We start from the raw sequence: 21,709 nt of genomic DNA on the forward strand, positions 1-21,709 counted from the left end.
CACATAATTTTCGAACATATTTAATAATGAGAGAAAGGAAAATGGGGAGGAACCTGAAAAGATAAAAACGGAAAAATGAGGAATTATTTTATAAAATTACACTGTCCAACAAAACAAAACTTTTTTTGTGTTATGCAATACCTGTTGGGTGATTCTAAACTTTGTCATTCTAAAACGAAGTCTAGAAAGCAGAATTGCTCTATCACGCATCGTTCTCGATAAACATTGGTTTCTGTAAAAATGCATGATTTTGATAAAAAATGACGTGTTACGCAAAAACTAAACATGCGAGAAAGTTCAGGTTTGAGTCAAAAGATAGGGGGGACTCTCCTACAGGCGCGGCTGAGGCGCAGATAGGTTTATTAGCGTAGTAATAAATTGTTATGTTGTTTGTTATAACGTTTAAATTCCTTAACAACGTATTCCTCATCTATTACCACGACGAACTCTGAAAAGTGCTGGTTGATAGCTTTTTAAATAAATACATCTTGTTCATTCTGCCTTCGTGCCGCCACGCCAGGAACCTGCCAGGCTCTAGCATTGGCCTGCGAACCCCTGGGGTTCTGGAATTCTTGATGAACTGATATGTAATAGAGATGCAATTTTTGGGAATACAGTATTCGTATAAAAGCATAATTTTTGACTGGCTAATTCCACTTTCTCGAACGAGCTGTCTACTGTTAATGTGTGGATTCATATTTACTGTAATTAAAATATTCACCGTATTTGCTGAATTTGTTGCAGTTTACGTTCGCCCATATCTTTTATTTCCGACACTACCAGTCTCATTAAATTTTTTAATTGAATAATTCGAAGGGTACGGACAATTCCGTTCAGGCAATTGCTCCTCATGCAGACAAACGGCTCCTCTAAGTCACTGATGACTCTCATTATACACAACAATTAAATCGATCTTTTCTTGTGTTGAAGAATGCACATTGAGACGTCTATCGACGAACTGATACTGATACACTGCTGCAATGAGTAGACGACAATGACACGTAGTAAATGTTTCAAAGTTGTGTATTGTTTGAATACATTTAGATGAAGATTATCTTTCACCAGGCGCTCAGGAATTTCAATTTGAAACGTTGGGATTTTGTGTAATGGAACTCAGATTTATGGACTTAAGATCATTTCAAGATCATAGTGCCCTAGGTCGTTGAACTCGTCTCGGCATTAGCCATCGCATAATGAGATTAAAAATACATTGTTGCATTAAAAAAAATATCGATGACCTTCAAATGACGTAAAATAAAATGTTGATCACACAATCGATCGATATCATTATATTGCCCCCTTTGAACGGTTTCATTTCACTTTTGAAACTTACGTTTATCTTTCATACCAACAGAGAAAATCAAGTGTTATCTTTTCCGTGACTCACCCTGTGTTTGTCTCTGACGAAATTTTACGCTGACGGCAGTCGCACCGGTAGGTCTTTTTAGACCCAGACACATTTCTAATATTTACGTAAAAATGGTTATTTAGTTAATTTATTTCATAATATATACTAGAGTACACTATTTTTAAAAAGTTTACATTAAAAACATTTACAAAATATTTCATGACACCTCACAGTTTATTCAATACATTCTACATTTGTTTAGTCGTGCACCTTGTGATTCGTGCAGTTTCTGCAAAGGACACTCTTGTGCGTGTCGGCTTGCACCTTCGACACTGACGCTACAGAGCCGAAGAATAAAGAATACGTGAAATTTTCGATACTGGACTCCGATTCTACACTTTTAGTCGATTGGAGGAAGACTAATTGCCTTGAACTTGACTGCGTTAGAGTGGTTGATCGATTGACATGTCGTCTCTTGTGTCTCTTTGCAGCTAGTCACGCTGTCTTCTAATTTGCCTGTGATTGGTGATTGACTTTTGTCAACGCCTCCCTTTGCCAAAGGGAGGGTAACCTCGTGCGCGCGTTTACCAGCAATCTCACCCCCTTGGGTATGGGAAGAGTCCGAGGTGGCCGCGTGGTACCCTCACTCGATGGGCTCTTAAGGTGTTGTATACCTTGTCCCGGGCCGCTACCTTAATTGCTAGTACAATTGGAAAAGTGGCAAACCGAAGGTAAACCGAATTCTGCCATCCAGATGTTTGCATATAATAAAACATATGTTTCGTCTTGAGACGGAACAACATTTGTCGTTTTCCTTGAAACTGTGAAGCTGGGTCTAGGAAGACTTGCTGACGGCCGTGCGAGTGTAGAGCGTCAGTGCTACAATCACATATAAAACGAATCGTGAGTTATGATAAGGAAAATACTCTACAAATAATGTACAAAAATATAAGAGGAATCGATGAGGAGGGATTCGAATAATGAAAGAGGCAGATGCACAGGAGACTAGAGGATTATAGAGAAGCGACGTTAATGTGACAGGATATAAAATATACGTACGTGTCAGTATTTGCAAATAGGCTAAAGAAGGAAATGAAATGGTACCGGATAACCAGTCTGGCTTTAGCAAGGGAATGCAGAAGGTGCATGCACGTATTGAACTCGATAACGAGGAAAAATGAGTGATAGTTTATTCTGTAGTTTATAGTTTTCGTTTCAGAATAGCTTCTTTGCAAGCATGATCATGCTTGAAATGGTTTTATCTAGGTTTACAATTAAACTTTTTATGACTATTATTATCAAAAAGTAATTATACACCATGAATTTTGATTGGAAAATGAACAAATTATTTGCTTCAACTTACTTTCCGGCTGGTAAAATATGGACAAGGATTTCAGATATTTGTAATTACTACGCTTACTGCGATCCTTCGATTCGAAACTTTGTGCTTAACTGCGACAGTGGTCATGCTCAATGGTAACAGAAGCAAAGGACGAGAAGATCAAGTACAACATGTGCATTAGAAAAACAAAGCAACGGGTTCTTGGAATTCGACCGCGTCAACTTAAATACAGACGCGACTGTATGTATGTTGTAATTATTTCCCCATTTATGGTCTACAATTATTATATCACTAAATTGTTTAAAATAAATAAGTTTATGTTTGTACGTCGCAAGTATAACGTAGAAATGAAAATGTTTTCAATATACTAGTTTCATAAATATGTAAAGTATGACAATTCAATGGCTACATAAAATAATGATAGTCTAATAAATGTATAAAATAATAAAATTTTAATAATTATGAACCTTGAATCTATAAGAAATGTACAGTAAAACATGGTTCATATATGTTCAAAGATAGACCAAACAGATAAAAAAACAATTACAGAAAGAAATTTTTATTTTCCGGGCGTCTACAATTTTACGGTACAGTCGAGAGGCTAGTGTACGTCCATTTATCTTTTAACACTAAATCTACCAAGCATTAGAAGTATCTGGCAAAGGATGCCTTATAAAAATGGCTAAATTTATCGAGATTGTCCGCAATTTTTAAAATAGACGTTTGGACAGGTTTATTTCATTATTTTCTACAAATGAATTTTTTTAATTTCAATAATTGTAAAATCTAAAACCGGTCATTTGACCGCGGTAAATAAGGTCGTAGTGTTAAATATTCATTACCGTACTTGACCTCAAAATCTTCGTTAAAAATTTTAGTACAGTCGGAACATTGCAGCTTTGCTTACGGAACTAAAGAAATTAACCATACCTCACTCATTGTCAGTGGCAATTGACACATCGTAAGCTTACACATAGTGGAAACGTGATAATGATTTATGGACGAAGATCCTTGCACACGGGACCTTTATGTAACATTCTGTGTAGCCTAGGTAGCAAAACAAAGTTAGGGGTTAGTAGATATTGCACAATTTGTGACGACGATAAACGAACGATGCTAAAATGCAGTTCTTTATCAGTTTTTATTTGCATTTACTTTTCTATTATATTTATTTCGATTTGTCTTTCATACTCAAGGTCACATAGATGTCTTAATATCAACTCTCATTGAATTTATTTTGACGTTTGCTATTACGTGACAGTAATAAAAATATACAGTTATTTTTTAAATGACATCGGTGTCCTTGAAATTTTTAATTTCTTGTTAACACCATTTTGTGCCGCTTTAAACCTAATCACGTTCTTGTCGGGCGAGTTTTTCTATTATTATTAATACGTAAGATATTTCTGGAACTCAAGCTTGGTCGGATGAACTTTATGTAATAATCAAAATATTAGAGTCACAGTACAAAAATACATTTTTTTACCATGTGGTGATTAATGTTGTCTACAGTGCTGCTAAATGTGCTTTTGTATTTTAAAAATTCAGCGTAGCTAAGCTTTCATTTAACTTTTAAACAATGTTCACTCACTTAGATTACGAAGCATCGTACTAGGACCTTTTTAAAATTTTGTATAAATTTTCTAAGATACCTTTGAATATATTTTGTATAATTTCAGACTAAATAATCCAAATGTTCTAAAGAAGTGAAAGAGACTTGATATTTACAATTATCGTACAACACAGTAGCGAGAATTAGTTGTATACAGCAATTTTGTTGGAGTCATGAGAAACCCTAGGATACAATTGCGGTTAAAACTTGATCGTTCTAACGTAAAATCGTCAACTAATGCAAATGGATCTAATAGTTTTACCATCCGCTGTATATTATTTTTCACTGTTAAATACTCAGAATGCAAATGATCAGAGAACCAGTGGCGGTTGTAGCCTAGAACGAAAGAAAGAGTGCTAAAAACCTGTGCTTTAATTTGGTAGGCAGGGGATTAATAAAGTCCGGTTTGCGTGACGCAAGTCGATAACCGTTGGGCGAAAAAAGTCGCATAAACGCGATGCCCCCGTCGCGCCGCCGCGCCGGCCGCTGAAGTACTCGAGTGTGACGTGTCACTGCAAACACGTGAAGCTATTTGAAGTTGATATAGAAGAGGACATAGGACAGAAAAGAGGGGACGAAAAAGTGTATCGAGATAAGGGGGAAACGATGGGGCAGAAAACAAGGAGCGCTAGGAGCACGGCAAGAAGGTATACAGATCGAGAAATAACATGAAATAGAGGGGTATGTGGATGGAATAGGGAGATTGTTTGGGGTTTCATGGAGACGGTGTGTACTCCTGGTGTATGAGATACTTCCCCGTAGCTGCTTGTACACGCCAACACCGCCAAGGAAATGTTACCCCATAAAACATATCTCTCTCGCGTTAGCTTCTGCTGTGCAGAGGCCGCCTAGATACTTCATAGAAACGCACATTCTCTAGCTGAGCGTGTTGCAGGCAACACGTCAAAAGATAAGGTTGATGATAGGGTTGAAGGATAAACCACCCGGGGGTCGTTCGATGCGTCACCGTGTTTCGCAGTTTCTGTGTCAGAACTAGTCTTCCTTCTCGAGAATTTCTCGAGAAATTTTATAATTGATTATTTCTCATTTCTCGTGAAAAATTCCAGTGTTTCTCAAGAAATTTAAATTTAGGAAAATTCTTATGAATCTCATTTATTTTATAACATAAATTCTTAAATTCTCTTAACTTCTTATTTAAAACTTTAGAAAAACTGAATACTGAATCGAGTAATGAGTTTCTTGTTGTTATTAAAGAAGAAATATCTAAATGAAGAGACAAGATTGTTGTATCCCCTATAAAATATCTGCATAATCCAGAATCTCTGTAAAAAGATTCAGAAGATACATTTTTTTGTTTAACATCCAAGGCAGATACGTATTGTTCCGTCACAAGACGAAAACAAACATCTGGGTGGCAGACTTCGGCCTACCTCCAGTCTACCACGTTTGTAATGCACTAGCATTTATGGTAGCGGCCCGGGACAAAATTTACAACACCCTACCGGGCCCAGGTTTATAACGCCTTTCCGGACCCATCGAGTGAGGGTACCACGCGGCCACCTCGGCACAAGGTCACCCTCCCTCTGGCAATGGTAGGCGTCAACCAATCACGAACAAATTAGAAGACAGAGATTCTTAGACCCCACCCACACCGAGACTAGCTGCAAGGAGACAAGAGACGACAAGACCAGTCAACCAAGTAGCCTCGAATAAACCACTACTCCTCCGAGCAACCGTAGAGTCGTAGTCCACCACCAAATCCGCGTACTTCTTTTTATTTCTTCGGCTCTGTTAATGTCAGAGTCGAAAGTGCAAACCGACACGCACAAGAGTGTTCCTTGCACCAGCTGCACCACTCAAAAGGTGCACGACTAAACACGTATAAAATCGCAAAACAAATTCTAAGCAGACTTTTTGGAAAATATTACAATGATTCTTATGAAAATAGTGAAAAACTTTCAGATTCTCAGAATGAGGAACTATCACTGGAAAAACAGTTAGAATTAGAAATTGCAGATAGCCTTCAAGAATTTAGTGTCAAGAGTTTAGCGGCAGAAGAAAATAAATTCCAGGCTCTAACAAAGGAATTCCAAATTTTTTAGTCCACTGAAAACAGGACACCCAATCTTCTGTTCTGTATACGATAAAGCCAACATCCGCACAAAATGGAAGAAATTTTTCTACGGCTACAGATTTTGTTACAAAAAAAAAAAAAGAAGTAGATCGTCTGATTCTACATTAGAAGCATTATGCTTCTTAAGAAGTCATTTCAAAAGAAAAGCGTAATGTTTCACTTTATAAAAGTTTGGTAAAAATTTCCCAATATTTTTTTATTTTATTAAAAATTCTCGAGAATTATCGAGAACTATCGAGAAATATAGTCTTATTTCTCATTTCTCGAGAAATGAAAAATGTTGAGAAATCAGGAACACTAGTCAGAACGTTACCGTAGATTATTGACGAAATTTCCCTGTTAACGCGCATAATTTCATCATCCGGTGAGGATTATTTACCTGTGTTGCAGAACACTAAAGACGTGGCTCACATTTTAATTGAGATCCCATGAAATACACTCCTGGACAAAGTGATAGCACAAGTGTACTATTTTTAATGTCTCGGAAACTACATATGTAGATTTTCAGGATGAAACACACAGTGTTAGCAAATAAAGTTCACCTCGCTCTTTATGGGCTGCAGTTCAGGATCTAATTCAGTCAAAGGGTCCCCTTCGCGGTCGAAAGAATAAAAATAAAATCAATTTAAATGAAAATCTTAGGAAAAAATAAATTATACTAAAATGTATGGTACTTGAGTTAATTTGGGTTAATTGGTCCCCAAACAGTGTTAGACCAGTGCCCCAAAATTAACGGTCGCTAATTTGCGAATGATCACGCAATCAACAGTTAGTTTCGTGTTTTAAAAGTATAGTTCAGCTCAACAGACGTAACCTAAGTCAGGCCTAAGTCAGGGTTTTCCCACCATTGTACCAGATGAGGGGAGGGAGCACAAATTGAGGGGAAAAAGTTACCCTCTCTCTGCCAGTACCGCGGTAGTTACGTGACATTGTGACACAGGCACCACAGAGACGGAACGCATCACGTGACCGGGTCGTGGCAGAAGCATGGGGGAATAGCGTGGTAGAAGGAGAAATTAGAGTGGGGGAATAAGTTTTGATCTGGCGACTATGTATCCCACTTCTTCGTTCCGCTCAGGTGGGAAGTGACGTTCCCCCGCTATTTCAGACGGTCGTATCACCAGAAACGCATGGCATTTGTTTCTATCGCGGCCCTATTCCTATCGTATACTATAACACTCGCGAGCCATAAGCGAGTCTTGTTCCCACTCCTTAGACACCCCCCACCATGCTCCTATGGATTGTTGGAGAAGGGGTCGCTGGGCTAGAATCCTATGTGGAAGGTTGTCTCCAGGAGTGATAAAAGCACGGTAGGGTAGTATGAAGTTGGAGGAGGCCATCGCGTCGCTCGTTGCGGGTTGGTCTCAGGTAGCATAGGTTGGGAGGAGGGAGAGGACGAGTACACCGGATCACGGGTATCCCCAGGAGCTTATGGACGGACATGGAGGATTTAGTGCGGTATACGTTGTCCCGTCGGCCGTTCTTCGGGTGTCCGCCAGGCCGAGGGGAGTCCCACATAACCCCGACTTCCTCTCGGGGGGGGGGGGGGGTTATCCGTAATACTGATTACCTCCATGATAAAAGAAGGGTGATATGAAGTAGCCAGTAGTGGGGGGAACCTGTACACTGTTGGTAGGGGTCGTGAAGCGACAACGGGGAAGAAGTTGCCCAGGCCTGTTGTTCCGTCGCAAGGAACGGTTCAAGTGGGGTTTGCCTTTGGACAATTATTTATGATACGCTCGTGACTAAGTGATCACCTTCATCGATTAGGCACGGCGCAACATGTAGCGACCATTCAAGTCACAAGCCTGCCTTTCGTTTGTTTTCACTTCCTATGGTTACGAGACGTCACAAATGAAGCCTTTACGAAGGATTACCCAAACCAAAAGGCACTGTTCTGAAGTGTCAAGGGTTAGCCTTGTTGAGAGACCGGCATCAGCTTACGCTCTCCAGGGCAAGCCCCACTTAGCTTACCTAAACAAGGTGACAATCATTCAAGGATGCGCTGATTGGGTAATGTAGCATTCAGCAGAACCAATCAGTGCACTTCCTCTTCCATGAGGACCGTCCTCTCAATACATAGAGGAGCCTCACGAGACAGAAGAACTGAAAGTCGAAATCACTCTCGAGTTTTACTCAAACTGAATTGTTTCGTTCGTGTATAAATAGATCTTTATTAATAACGTAATAACATAACAACTGTTGCCTGCAGAACTAACTTTAGGCAACTAATTCAAGGAGCCAGTAGACTCACGCGGTATAAGGAATATCGAAGAATTTCCGAGTAAAAGAGACGAGTTTCTAACGAGTCGTCATACGCAAGTCGAGTGTAAGTCGAACGAGTGTCGAATCTAAGTCCCGGTCCGTCCCGGGGTCCGCTCGCTGGTCACCTCGGTGGTGCCAAGAAAAAATCCCAACTTGGGGGAAAAGTCCTTCTCATTCGCTGGCTGACCCGAGGGGGAAGAATCTTCCGGGACAACCCTCCCCGGTGGAGGAGTGTTCGGATACGGATTTTAGAAATGAAACGCGGACGCGTCACTCCCGATACCGCCGAGGAATACTGTCCGCCAAATTAATTTTGGACAGCCGTTTCAATATTTGATCGAGTAATTTTATTGGAAGCGCGTTTCGTCCCAGACCTGCTAGAGGACTCGTCGGTAAGGCTGATCTAGCAGGCCCTGCCTTAGACGCGTCGGTTCGTCTCGTGCTTGGTCGTTGTTTTCGATTGCGAGAGCGTTCCGCGTCGGATCTTGGTTATTGGAGATCCATCTTTTTGAATAGATTTGAAACTGAAGGTTTCGCGTTGAAACTGAATGTTTCACGTTTCAAACTGAATGTTTCACGTCGAAACTTGTTGAGCTATATCGAACCTTGGATGCACGCGCGACGCACGATGTTATCGCAACGCGATCACGAACAGAAGAGAGCTCAGATCGAGCGGTCCTCACGAGCATCGTTTTTGACAAAAACCGCTCGTCCTCGCGAGAATCGTTTCGGACAAAAGCTGATCGCTTGCCAGGCTCGCATAGCCCGACGACGAAACCCCGTCTTCGCAAAACTGAATGTTTCACGTTTGAAGACTTGGAATTGAATGTTCGAAAAAGACTTGGAACTGAATGTTTCATGTCTGAATCAAACTAGTGAGAGCGTTTGATTTTTAGTTCTTCCGTCTCGTGAGACTCCTCTATGTATTGAGAGGGCAGTCCTCATGGAAGAGGAAGTGCACTGATTGGTTCTGCTGAATGTTGCGTTACCCAATCCGTGCATCATTGACTGATTGTCACTCTGTTTAGGTGAGCTGAATGGGCCTTGCCCTGGAGAGCGTAAGCTGATGCCGATCTCTCAACAAGGCTGACCCTTAACACTTTTGAACAGTGCCCTTTTGTTTTGGGTGGTCCTTCGTAGGACTCAATTTATGACGTCCCGTAACCATAGGAAGTGACTACAAACGAAAGGCGGGCTGTGATACGAGCCTGGATTGTCGTCACTGTTGCGCCGTGCCTAATCGTTGAAGGTGATCACTTAGTTACGAGCGTATCATAAACAATTGTCCGAAAGCAAGCACCACTTGAATTGTTCCTTGCGACGGAACAAGGAGGAAGTCTCCACCCACAAGTCAAACCAGGGAAATTGGAAAAAACGAGTTGCAGGACCCCGGAACAACCCGAGTATTTAGCCTAAGTGGCTCGCTAACGAATTTATTGCCCCTTAGCTTGGGTCCGGTGACGACGGTTAAGGGGCACGCGCACGTGTGGCACAAGAGAGGGCTCTTGGCCTGTTAGACGCTTGTGCGGGCTATAAGGCCCGCTTTGTTCGAATCCGGGACCTCCGGTACATTGCGGGTGGTACGCGGAGTGAGGATTTCCCGGATTGACATTTATGGCCACTTTTCAATGCCATCAGCTAAAAAACCCTCGGGAGCCGTGCGTACGGCCTTCGAGCACGGCCTATTAGCATTCTTCTAATTTTCGAAAGATGGCTAGAAATCGGAGAAGGGCATAAAATGGCTTTCAGCTTGTACTCTATGCAGCTGTTGCCTCGCGATGATTGACAATATGTAAAAGAAAAACTCGGTGGGATCGAACACGAACCGTGAGACATCCAGTTCTGAGTCTATTCGAAAACGGATCTCAGACAGTCAAGATCCGACGCGAAACGCTCTCGCAATCGTACACACACAAACAAATCACACGAAACGAGAACCGACGCGTCTAAGGCAGAGTCTACTAGATCAGCCTTACTGACGAATCCTCTAGCAGGTCTTGGATGAAACGCGCTTCCGACTCAATCCAATCACTTAAATATTGAAACGGCTGTTCAAGATTAATTTGGCGGACAGTAAACATCGGCGGTATCGGAAGTGACGCGTCCGCGATCCAACCGGGCCCAAGATTTACAACCTTGGGTGGAACAATCGTCCGCGTATCACTTCTGAAATCCGCAACCGAACATCTGTATTATAACATAAGAAGGAGTCTGCGGAGGAGCGGACAGATTGATGGTGGGAACCGTGTGGCCTGCGACGAAGAAGAAGTCAGGTAGGCCTAACCTACGTCGACATGGGTCGCAACGAGAAATCAAGTGAAACCAAAACTGCAAAAATGATTGAATAAAAAAGTCAGCAAGCAACTGTTCCCATAATTTCAAATATTAAAAAAAAAATCGCATGGTAATTTGGTAAAAGATCTTGCAACTTATGAAAGGAAACAGTTGTGGTAGACCGTTAACATGATCAAAAACCGGGGAAACGATTATTCGAGTTGCCTCAAATTTCTTGGCTTCTGTTTCACATAATTGTATGTTAATTATTTATGTTAATTATTACACATATTACATGTATAGTATGTTAATTCTTTTCCTACAATTTGTACGATTTTTAATTAATATATTTTATTAAACAAAAAGGTTGTTCTCCTGTTACGTTGATTATATTTTGCTAAACATGCGGTACAATTTTTATTTATTGATTCAAATTGGAACTGTTTGTGTACGTAATTATGTAAATTACGTGGATAATTGTAAATCAACATTCATGGAGGGACACGTTAAGTCCGCGCGAATAATTTTGCAGAGTAGATTAAAATGGATTAATAAACATTCGGTCGGACTCAAGTAATAAAAGCATGCTGCAGTGAAAGCTTGATTTAACGGACTAATTGCGGAGAGATGTACGTTACATTCAAATGTCCGTAAAATAAGGTCTACGCGAAAACAAAAGCCCAATAAATAACGTACTATCTATGTTCAGACACAACGCAATCTGTTTTCACATTAAAACGAGAAATTTGGCTACACTCGTAAATATTATGTATCGTAAAAGTAAATATGACTTGAGATAATGATTGATCGTTATATTCTATCCGGAAATACATACCAGAATTGTTGGATACATCTGGTATTGTGGGTTTGTATAATCGAATGTAAAGTACAATTGTATTACTATTATTTATGTTTTATGTATTAATAAAATGTCATCAAAACTACTTTTATGCTGAGAAAAAGTCACGAAAAAATATTTCTTCGTATATATTTGAATAATTAGTCACAGATGCAAACAATTTAATACCAATGAAAATGAATGTTGTACTGGAGAAGATGCTCACATTTGGATATCATTATAAGCTGAATCTCGTAACCTGACGACTTCAAGTAACTCTTATGTTATTTGTGGTACGAATAAATTGTTCAAACAAATGTTGCATGGTTTTCAGGAGGACGTACAGTGCTGCAACTTCTTTTTTGTTACATTTCTTTTTTATCGAGATACGAGGGTCACCTTCAGTTTTTTGAATGAAATGTCTAATATATTTCCTTAAATTCGGATAAAGTACCAAATTCTCCATAAAAAATATTACACCAGATAGGGCTTAAAATGGATAATTTCTAAAATATTTTTAAGACAAATTTATGAGTAAAGGAATAATGTTTTCTAGTGTTTCTGCAGTTAATAATAATACGTCCTAATAATTTACGGCCATCGTTGATAGCTCGCGATAAACTTCATTTTTAATGTTTAAAAAATGAAACGAGTTTGAGAAAGTCCCTGCAGTTATTAATTTTGAGCCCTCTGTGGTATAATACTTTTTTCACGCAGAACTTGGTGCTTTATTCGAATTCGAGGAAAACTATTGTGCATTCTATTGACATAATCGAAGGTGACCCTTATACGAGACTCAATGGTTCAAAACTCTTGAAACTTTTAATCACGCTATAGTTTGTTCCACATTCGTGCGATCGCTGAAACGTGTCGCATCGATACTAACGATACCGTCGATAACTTCGATAGCGGAGGTGACCTATCAATTCGAACCGTTGTTGGCAATTTCCAATCTGTAATTGTTTCTCTCGTACGGAACGCAAGATGCTCGCGTCTCATCGAAATGCAAGCCCCGCTGGTCGTGCCCGGAACGTTGCAATGAGTTGAGGGAATAAAGACGCGATAAGATCGGCGCATAAATCACGGGGGAAAGCCATTCGGTGCTACATACATTGCAGGCTGTCTATAGGGTTGCCATTATTGTGGCGATTTTCTCACCGGCGCCGAGCGTTTTACGAGTGAACGGGTCGAAGCAAATTGCCGACTTTTTGCGAAATATGGCCGAGATCGAAGATAGACCGGCGAGGAACAGGTCTGCAACGTTTTGCAAGTTGGTAAAGTGCGGAAGAACATAAATGGTAGAAAAGAGTACCCGGAAGATTTATGTAATCCTTGTTTCCGTGGGCAGGGGTATCTACCTAGCCCCCGAAATAAGGACAAGTAAATAATTCTGGGGACACTGTAAGTGTGTCGTACAAATTTGGATGGGGATCAAAAAACTTTTCCAGAAGATGCCCCATTATATTCTATCCTATATTGAAACTTTCGAGAAGAGTAATCGTTTATCAGATTCAGACTTGGACACTGCCCAAGATTAGTTAGCATGTGTATCTAGCGCCATCTTATTAGTAACGACCAACATTTTTACTTCAATCACACACAAATATAACGGACAATTTAACACGTTCGCTACTAGCATTTATTTCAGTGATAGTCTTCGTAATTACAATTTTTTTAACCCCAGACTCGCAATGAATGTTTCAAACAGAATCTGTTATAAGATCTGATTAAAATGATCTGATTAATTCAGATTAAAACTGGTGAAGATATTGTCTACAGTCCCACAAATAGTACTGTTTACTATAAATACAATATGAGGCCATCACTATAATTTCTGAGGTACTTCATAACTTTGTTCACTAATCTAATGTTTAATTTCCTGATTTCTTACAACTGTATAAATGATAATCAATTTTATGTTGTCCTATAATATTATTATAGATATTACTATACATATAATATTGTAACGTAATATAACATTAGTTTATAACAGACGATAAAAATAAATTGTATCATATATCAAATTCTTTATTTTTATATTTTAGGTACTGCATTTTGGAATTTTCACGATTTCTGTAACTTAAAATACTATACATTTTAAATATTAGAAAGGAAAATACTAAATATTACCGATAATGAAAAAACTGCTTAATTTTCTGACGAAAATTTCAAATTCGATGGAACGGAGTCTGCGAGCAGAAACTGTCGAAGACAAACTCATCATAGCGCTCGCACATATGGTATCGATGGTAACCATCGATTCGCATTTTATTCGGCGCGAATTTGTTCCAATTTCGATATACTTCAGTCAGTCGCATCTTTTCACTCTTGACGACGAGTAGTAACACGACAATCGCTCGAAGACATTTCCTCTCTGGGTAATAAGGAGCGTCACCGAACATCTACAAGGAGCTCGAGGAGTGCACGAAAATTCCTCGGAATCCTGGAAAAATTTATGGTCCGGATGTTTACCGACGCGCTGAATTCTCTCGGGCTCTCTCAGGCAGCGCCAAGATACCGGTGGCTCTATTTCGTTTCGCTCCTCCGGCGCTAGGGGGTGGCTATTAGTCGTAATTACTGGAGGAATAAGTCTCAGCTTAATACCTCCCGCTCGCACCCCTTTCATCTTTCACCTATCCGAGACGATATTCTCTCACCACCGTCGTCTTCCGGGGGTGTGAACCACTCTCCAGCTGGTTCTGCCGACCTTCCTCGCAAAATCTCTCTCGTCCGTACGACCTTCGTTTCAGCTCAAGCAGAATGGGACAGTGAGCAGGACTTGTCGCTTGCAGCTCAACGTTTTCTCATTCTCCCCTCTTGTCCATGCGTGTCGTTAAATCGAGAACTTGAACAGGACTGGTTCCTTTTTTCAAACGATTTCTTCGAATCTCGATCCGTATTCCGATTATCGAGCCATGCTCTAACCCGGTAGACTCCGGCATAACGCGATCAAAAAACTGTTTAGGAAAACTATATATACAGGGTGGGCCACCAGATATTACCACCTTGATTTAGGTCATTATCATTATTATTCGCACCGAAAAATGTTTGGATGGATATTAAATGGTTTCTAGAGATGAATATACTGGAATTATTAGTTTTTTTTTTTTTTTTTTGTAGGGGAACACGTCAAGGACTTATGAGGTCAACTTTGATCTTTTAAATGGAACTACATATTTTCTTATGCACCGATCGATGCTGCTTTTTATTCTTTATAAAGAGGTGTTAACCTATGTATGTCGAATGATTTAATTTATGATTTATCCCAAAAGTTTTGGGAGAGAGATTGCGGTAGCAAATTTTCGTAAAAGATCGTCTATTTTTGTTGTGGATTATTCATGTTGTTTTCTCTCTAAATAAAAACCGTGTGTGCCAGAAGTGCATGAATTCTGGTTACATCTTTGACGATTTCTCAAAAAGGGCTAAAAGAGCGGCGATCAAAAAGCTTTGACAAAAGGTGTACAAACTGGTTACCCCCACCCTATTTGCTCAACTTAACCAGGATTGAATATTTTTTTTTCTTCAAATTGAAAATGGAAACGGAAGGAGGCTAATCCGATATGATTTTGCATATTCAATATATTTCGGTAGCTATCTTTTTTTATCATTTTGAATTAAAAATATCAAATCGGTTTTCAGAGTTTGCATTTTGGTAAACGTGAATTCTTTCGTAAGTTTATTTGAGCGAGTAGCAAATTAATCTACACGATAGACTAAAACAATTACAAAATTATTAGTTGATATTAACATCAATTTTTAGTAAAATATTGATATTTCTATAATTTTTTATTTGTTTTAATCTATTGAGAAAATTGATTTTTTATCCCTTAAATTTATTTTTGTAGCCATGGGTAAGGATTTAATCAGGATATGCTGGATAAAAGAATTTATTTTTGGGTTAGGAACAGGGGTACAGGAAAGTGAGGTATATATTCAATTGCTCGCATTATAAATCACAATCATGCAAACTTTCTCTCATCACACGTATACTCTAGCTAGGTTCCGTGGTATTTTCGCAACCGATCCGAAGATGCTCTGTCCTCTCTCGCTCGACAAGGCGTCCAGGTATTATCGCCGTACTCTCCTTGTCGAGACGAGCGGCCAGGAACACTCTTCCGTTCCCTCTCGGCAGGCGTCCAGGTATTGTCGCCGTACTCTCCTGCCGAGCCCTGGGCGGCCAGGAGTTGACCCGTTCTCTCTCGTTCGACAGGCGTCCAGGTATTATCGCCGTACTCTCCATGTCGAACGAGCGACCAGGAACAGACTCCCGTCCTCTCCCGTTCTCCCGACAGGCGTCCAGGTATTATCGCCGTACTCTCCTGCCGGGGTGCTAATGCTAACCAAGAGCGGCCGTGGTCCTTACCTCGTCCTCTCTCTCGGAATAGCAAATAGGCCGAGTCCCTCCGTGATCCCTCTATTTATATAAATTCGTTGCTATCCGCGAACGTGAAATCAACACCCGGTCGTTAAGCGTGATTCGACTTTTCGAGCGCTCCCCTCGCGTCGCTTCCCCGCGTGATTGCCTACAAACTCCCTTCGCGAAACTTCTAGAAGCTTGTCGTTCCGCGTTTTGTTTTACTTTTCCGTCTCGAATTTTCTATACATGCTACATTTTTAAATATTTGATGAAAAGTTTAGCATCATCTGTGTACTCATCCACACATTTTTCTTACATATAAATTCTACATTATGAAAAGACATATTTTATACAATAGTGGGATGAATAATATATTTTGATTGTATGTGTTCCGCAAAAGTTTAATTGTTTGCTTTTCTATTTACTGCGATAAAAGATTACTATTCATCAATACTATCAATACTATTCTAACTTAACTCTAATTAATGCAAGAAAAAGAAAAAGATATTAAAACTGGTAATCCTATTTTGATTAATATTTCAGACTACTTCTTTCTTTCTTCCTCTCCTATCTGTTTATATAAACTACTAATTTGTTATAAAAAATAAATTGAACTTTCAGAGAATAATTTGTAATAAAAAATGAATAATTACTTGATATCATAGAATTGTTACTTTAATTGTAACTTGCAGGTATTAGATATCTTTTGCGAATAAATAGTAGACGAATTAATCTAGGCAAAGATGTATGCCATTATTATATTATATATAATATATTATACGGATGAAATAAGTCGAGATGTTACCGTAGCAAATTCTAAATTTCAATTAAAATTCATATAATGCAATTCATTACCATGTTAGGGATCTCCATGGTGTTCAAGCTGCTAGCAGACTTCCATCTTTTTCGACTAATTTTGATCGACATTTGAATGTCGTACCAACCGGTACCCCACTGCGGTGAAGACAAGTTTCCGGTGTAATAAGAGTAAATCGACACCCTTAGAACTCTGTCAGTTCATCTTCTTCCCCCGGGATTCATTAGTCTATGTCAGAAGCCGTTGTAAATGCAGCTGTGGCGGTCATGTGTCGATATTATTAATAGTAACGTCAATATAATACTTTAGTACAGGAAAGAAGTATGGAAATACGTAATCATCGTGTTTCCAATATGCCGTGAATAACTACAAACGAATTACTAATAATCTGATTCTAAAGATGCGTATAGCAAAACTGAATCAATAATTAAAAATTTTGTGTGAACCTTTATTTATTGTCAGAAAGAGTAATTATTACAGAAAATAAATACGACAATAACATTTTACATTTAAGCTGACATATACAATATTGTAGAGTACTCCATTTTTTTTACTTAATTATAACAAAAAATATCATTAATTAGATTTTGCACATTGCTATAAGATAAAATATAAACGTGAAAACGAATGATTGAAATGAATGAAAATTTCCGTGATACTGTTGGAAAAATCGTGTCTCCCGTAAATGAGGAATCATCAACACCTTTAGATTTGCTTTACGTAATAAAGATGCCTGACGATTTGATTAACTGTAATGATTTGACTTTGAGGTTAATATCTACTAAACTTTGCTAATAGTACTGCATTTAATGTATTAAATTCCTTTCTCCCGCCATTTTACTTGTGCTCTTTTTTTTTCTTTCCGCTCATTGTTATCATTTTAGATATTCTTCAACATGCTTCACTCCATTACGCCCCTCTTTTTATAATTCTTTCTCTATTGCTCTTTTTTCCGTCCCGACATTCATTCTCTTTTATCTGTCACATTTTTATTCGCGACGCGCACCTCGGTTCTATTCTCCTGTCTCTCCATCAGTCACGATTAGCGGTTCTCTTTAACAGTTGAGTTATCAACCAACATTTGGCTTTTGTTCCGTCCTATGTATATAGATGTTTCCATTGGGAATGTGTGCATAGTCGGTTAGAAGCTTGACGACTGCCGCAAGTGATAAAATCGGAGAATCGAATCGGGGAGGGAAATAACACATAAAGATAAGGAGAAAAGCTTGGAAAGAGAATGGTTCACGCGGGAGGTGAGTTAAAGCGGTGTTAGAAGAAGAAAGAAGAAAATGGAGAAGCAAGAATGTATTACTAATCATTAGAGTAAATCAGAATCTTGAGCGAAAGGAGCATAGCCTGTTATTCAAGTACTTTTCTTGATTACTGTTCTTTACTAATATTCGAATTATTAATTTGTTACGATTAACAGCTTCAGAAATATTTGACATGAACGACTAGCAAACCCTAAACATTTTTCCTGTATCATTGCCGAAGATTAAAAGCGTTTTTTTCTGAATACAGTGAAATGTACAGTGTGAGCTATACAATATGTTACAATCTGTTTTTTCAAATCTGTAGCAGCTACTAACTTCATATTTGTTAAATTAAGTGGGGCAAGAGGGGTGGGAAGAAATTTTTGTAAGAAGGAAGGGCTACAAATAAGATATCTACAATTTTTTAGAATGCGTCAGCATATTAAGCCCTTTCTATATTATTTTCTCCATAGCTGCAATCATTAGAACTTCTTTGTCCTTAATAATTTCTTTGTAGAAACATAAAATTTATTGTAGGTCTATAGTTACTTTACTTACTTTACAAATACTTCAAGCAAATGTTACTCATTGTCAGTTCGATAAGTCTTAAAAATTTGTCATGTCTCACATTTTAGAAAAATCTTATGTAGACTAAATAATCAGCCATCATTTAATTTAAAAGAAATAAAGTCGATAGCTGAAATAATTTTAGAACAAATACTTAGTAACAGTACACTTAACTCATTCTGTATAAGTACTAGAAGTAATACATTTTAATATAATGTATTACATATTTTGTATTAATATAATTTATATGTACATATATTAATACATATGTACAGGGTGTAAAGAAATGTTTGGTCTTCGCTGCCATAGGCGTATTCTTCATCTACGGAGAGATGAAGATCTGTAAAAAGTCAAATTTCTTTTTATTGTATTATATTCTACGTGTCATGTCAATAGAAAAAATTTGAGCTTAAAACTCAAGGTCACGGACAATTTTGCGACAACTTTTTTTTGCAGATCTTCATCGTTTCGATGATGCCGAATACGCCTATGGCTCTGTACACTCTGTACATATATTCATATAATTCAAATAGTACATTCAATTTCCTTTGTAAATTGCATTTTGTATGAACTTATTTATAGCTTACAACTCTCCACATACAGAATAATGATATACTTCATAAATAGAAGATTAAAATTTTACTGTACCACAGTTTCACAATTTTTTACTATAAATTTATAAATTTCTGAGAAAATGTATAGTCTAATTGTAATAGATAGATTACTATGGGGGAGCCAATTCCTGTGCCTATATTAATTATACTTATTTTTAAAGCATAATGAATATTAAAAACGAGATATTAAATTTTTTCATTCAAATCAGTTAATATACATGTACGTTGTATTGGGTTGTCCGGATAGTTTGTGCCGATTTTTAAAGGAAATTCAAACGCAGTACATTTAAATTTCGATATACATTTATTGAATTATTATAAGTGCCATTTTGTCCCATAATCTTTCTCCATCTTTCACGGAACTTGTGTTTTTCGGCGAAAAACTTGTAAATGTGTTTTTTTATGTCGACCAAAGAGTTAAAGTTTTTGTCATTATGGGAATTTTGTATTGACTTAAAGAGATGAAAATCTGAGGGTGTAATGTCTGGTTAATAGGGCGAATGGGGTAGCACATCCCAACCAAGCTCCAACAGCTTTTGGAAGAAAAAAGCATCAAATGCCTAGAATTCACTCTGTTCCCTTCCATATTTAAGAGCGTATACAACTAAAAAAATTAATGTATCCTAATCAAACTTATTTCTAAAAATGCCTGAGAGATCACCTTTTTGGACTATGTTACACATACCATTTGTTTTCAATCATTCTGACATATTCAGACTTATCCTAATGCCACCTACAGAAAAACAACACGAACTTTCCGGACAACGTTAATGTTCGTTATGCTTTAAAAATATGTATAATTAATATAGGCACAGTAATTTGCACCCCAAAGTAATTGGGTCTCTTACCCTAGATACCTAATAATTACTATGTATTTAGATCCAAACTACAGAGTGTCCCAAAAATGTTGTATTTCCTTGAAAGAGGTCACGTGAAATAACTTATTCCTTTGCGAAAATGTTTTCCGCCGCTTTGTCAAGGTATTATTAACGAAAAACATGGTCCAATCAGGGTGTGGCAATAATGATCGGTTTCCGACTAAGCCAATGCCAAAGCCACAATCAGCGGGGCCCGTCGCCGTGCCGAAATATTATTTGAGACTCTATTGTCCGGAGCATAAATATAAAGTTCAGTGAATGTATTATTAATCGCGCGAACAGAATTTTCATTCTGTAGACTTTTGAATGTATAATTTAAATAAAGAATATAATTTGTTGGGATCATGGGTGCGGTGAGGCAAAGGTACGAGACACTTGCTGATAATTGCACATATTTTATAAAGGAAAAGTACTGTTAACTGATACATAAAATCCGACTCTCTCATTCAAGAGCGCGTACATCATCCGAGAGCGTTTCAGCGCACACCCCCCACCACACACACTCGTAGGGCGCGCATGCCCCGTCGCTCATCACACCGTCTATGCATGTTTGACCATGTATATTGTAATTAAATATAACGTAATCACGTAGTGTGCATCGCATAAATAGGAGTATTTATTTTTCAACGATTTCGTTATTTCATTTATGATTGCGATAGTGCATTTAAAAGTTACAAATACATCGCTAACAACATGCAAGAGACGTACTAAACGTTCATATCAGTATCTTTGCTCGTACCTTTTTTTATAGAAACTATTTTGCAGCATGCCTCAACGTACTTTGTCGTTGTATTGAATAAAGGTTTTGGATTAGTCTTCACCAGGTTCTCTGGTTATCGGATATTGGAAACCAGAAATTTCCCAATTCGTTGTTACCTAAATGCACATTCCAGATTTATTTGTACGGCGTGTGCTCACACGAAAAGTATAAAATAAATATTCTTCCTGATTAAGAAAAACGTGGAAAATACGTGCAAAGAAGACGATAGTGGTACATGGGTAATGGCGGGGGGGGGGGTGGTGGTGTGTGTTGGATAAAACCCTTTCCCTGATAAAACACGTTTGTAATCCACGCTGCGAAACGCGACGTTGCAAAATCGCAAGAGCAAAAAGCATCCGTGCAGAAAACGCGAAAATCGCCTTGCTCCGGAAACTGTCGCATAATACATGATACTGGTCGGTATTGCTCCGCGATGATGGCAAAAGCATTTCGTCTGCTCTTAGCACGCGTTACTCGCATCACGTTATCGTATAATTAGAAATTAGCTTTTTACGGAGCTTGCCTTTCACATGTCATCGTAAGACGCACAATGCTGATACTGCGGATTTTATGCATTTACGATGAAAATGAATACTGCGAGTCAAAGTAATATTCGGACACTTTTAAAAGGACGATCTCCTTTTTAATATCGGACTGAATTTTTTTGAGAAGTTAGAACAATTAGTTTA

The sequence above is a fragment of the Halictus rubicundus genome, unplaced genomic scaffold, assembly GCF_050948215.1.
Source record: "Halictus rubicundus isolate RS-2024b unplaced genomic scaffold, iyHalRubi1_principal scaffold0049, whole genome shotgun sequence".
NCBI lineage: Eukaryota > Metazoa > Arthropoda > Insecta > Hymenoptera > Halictidae > Halictus > Halictus rubicundus.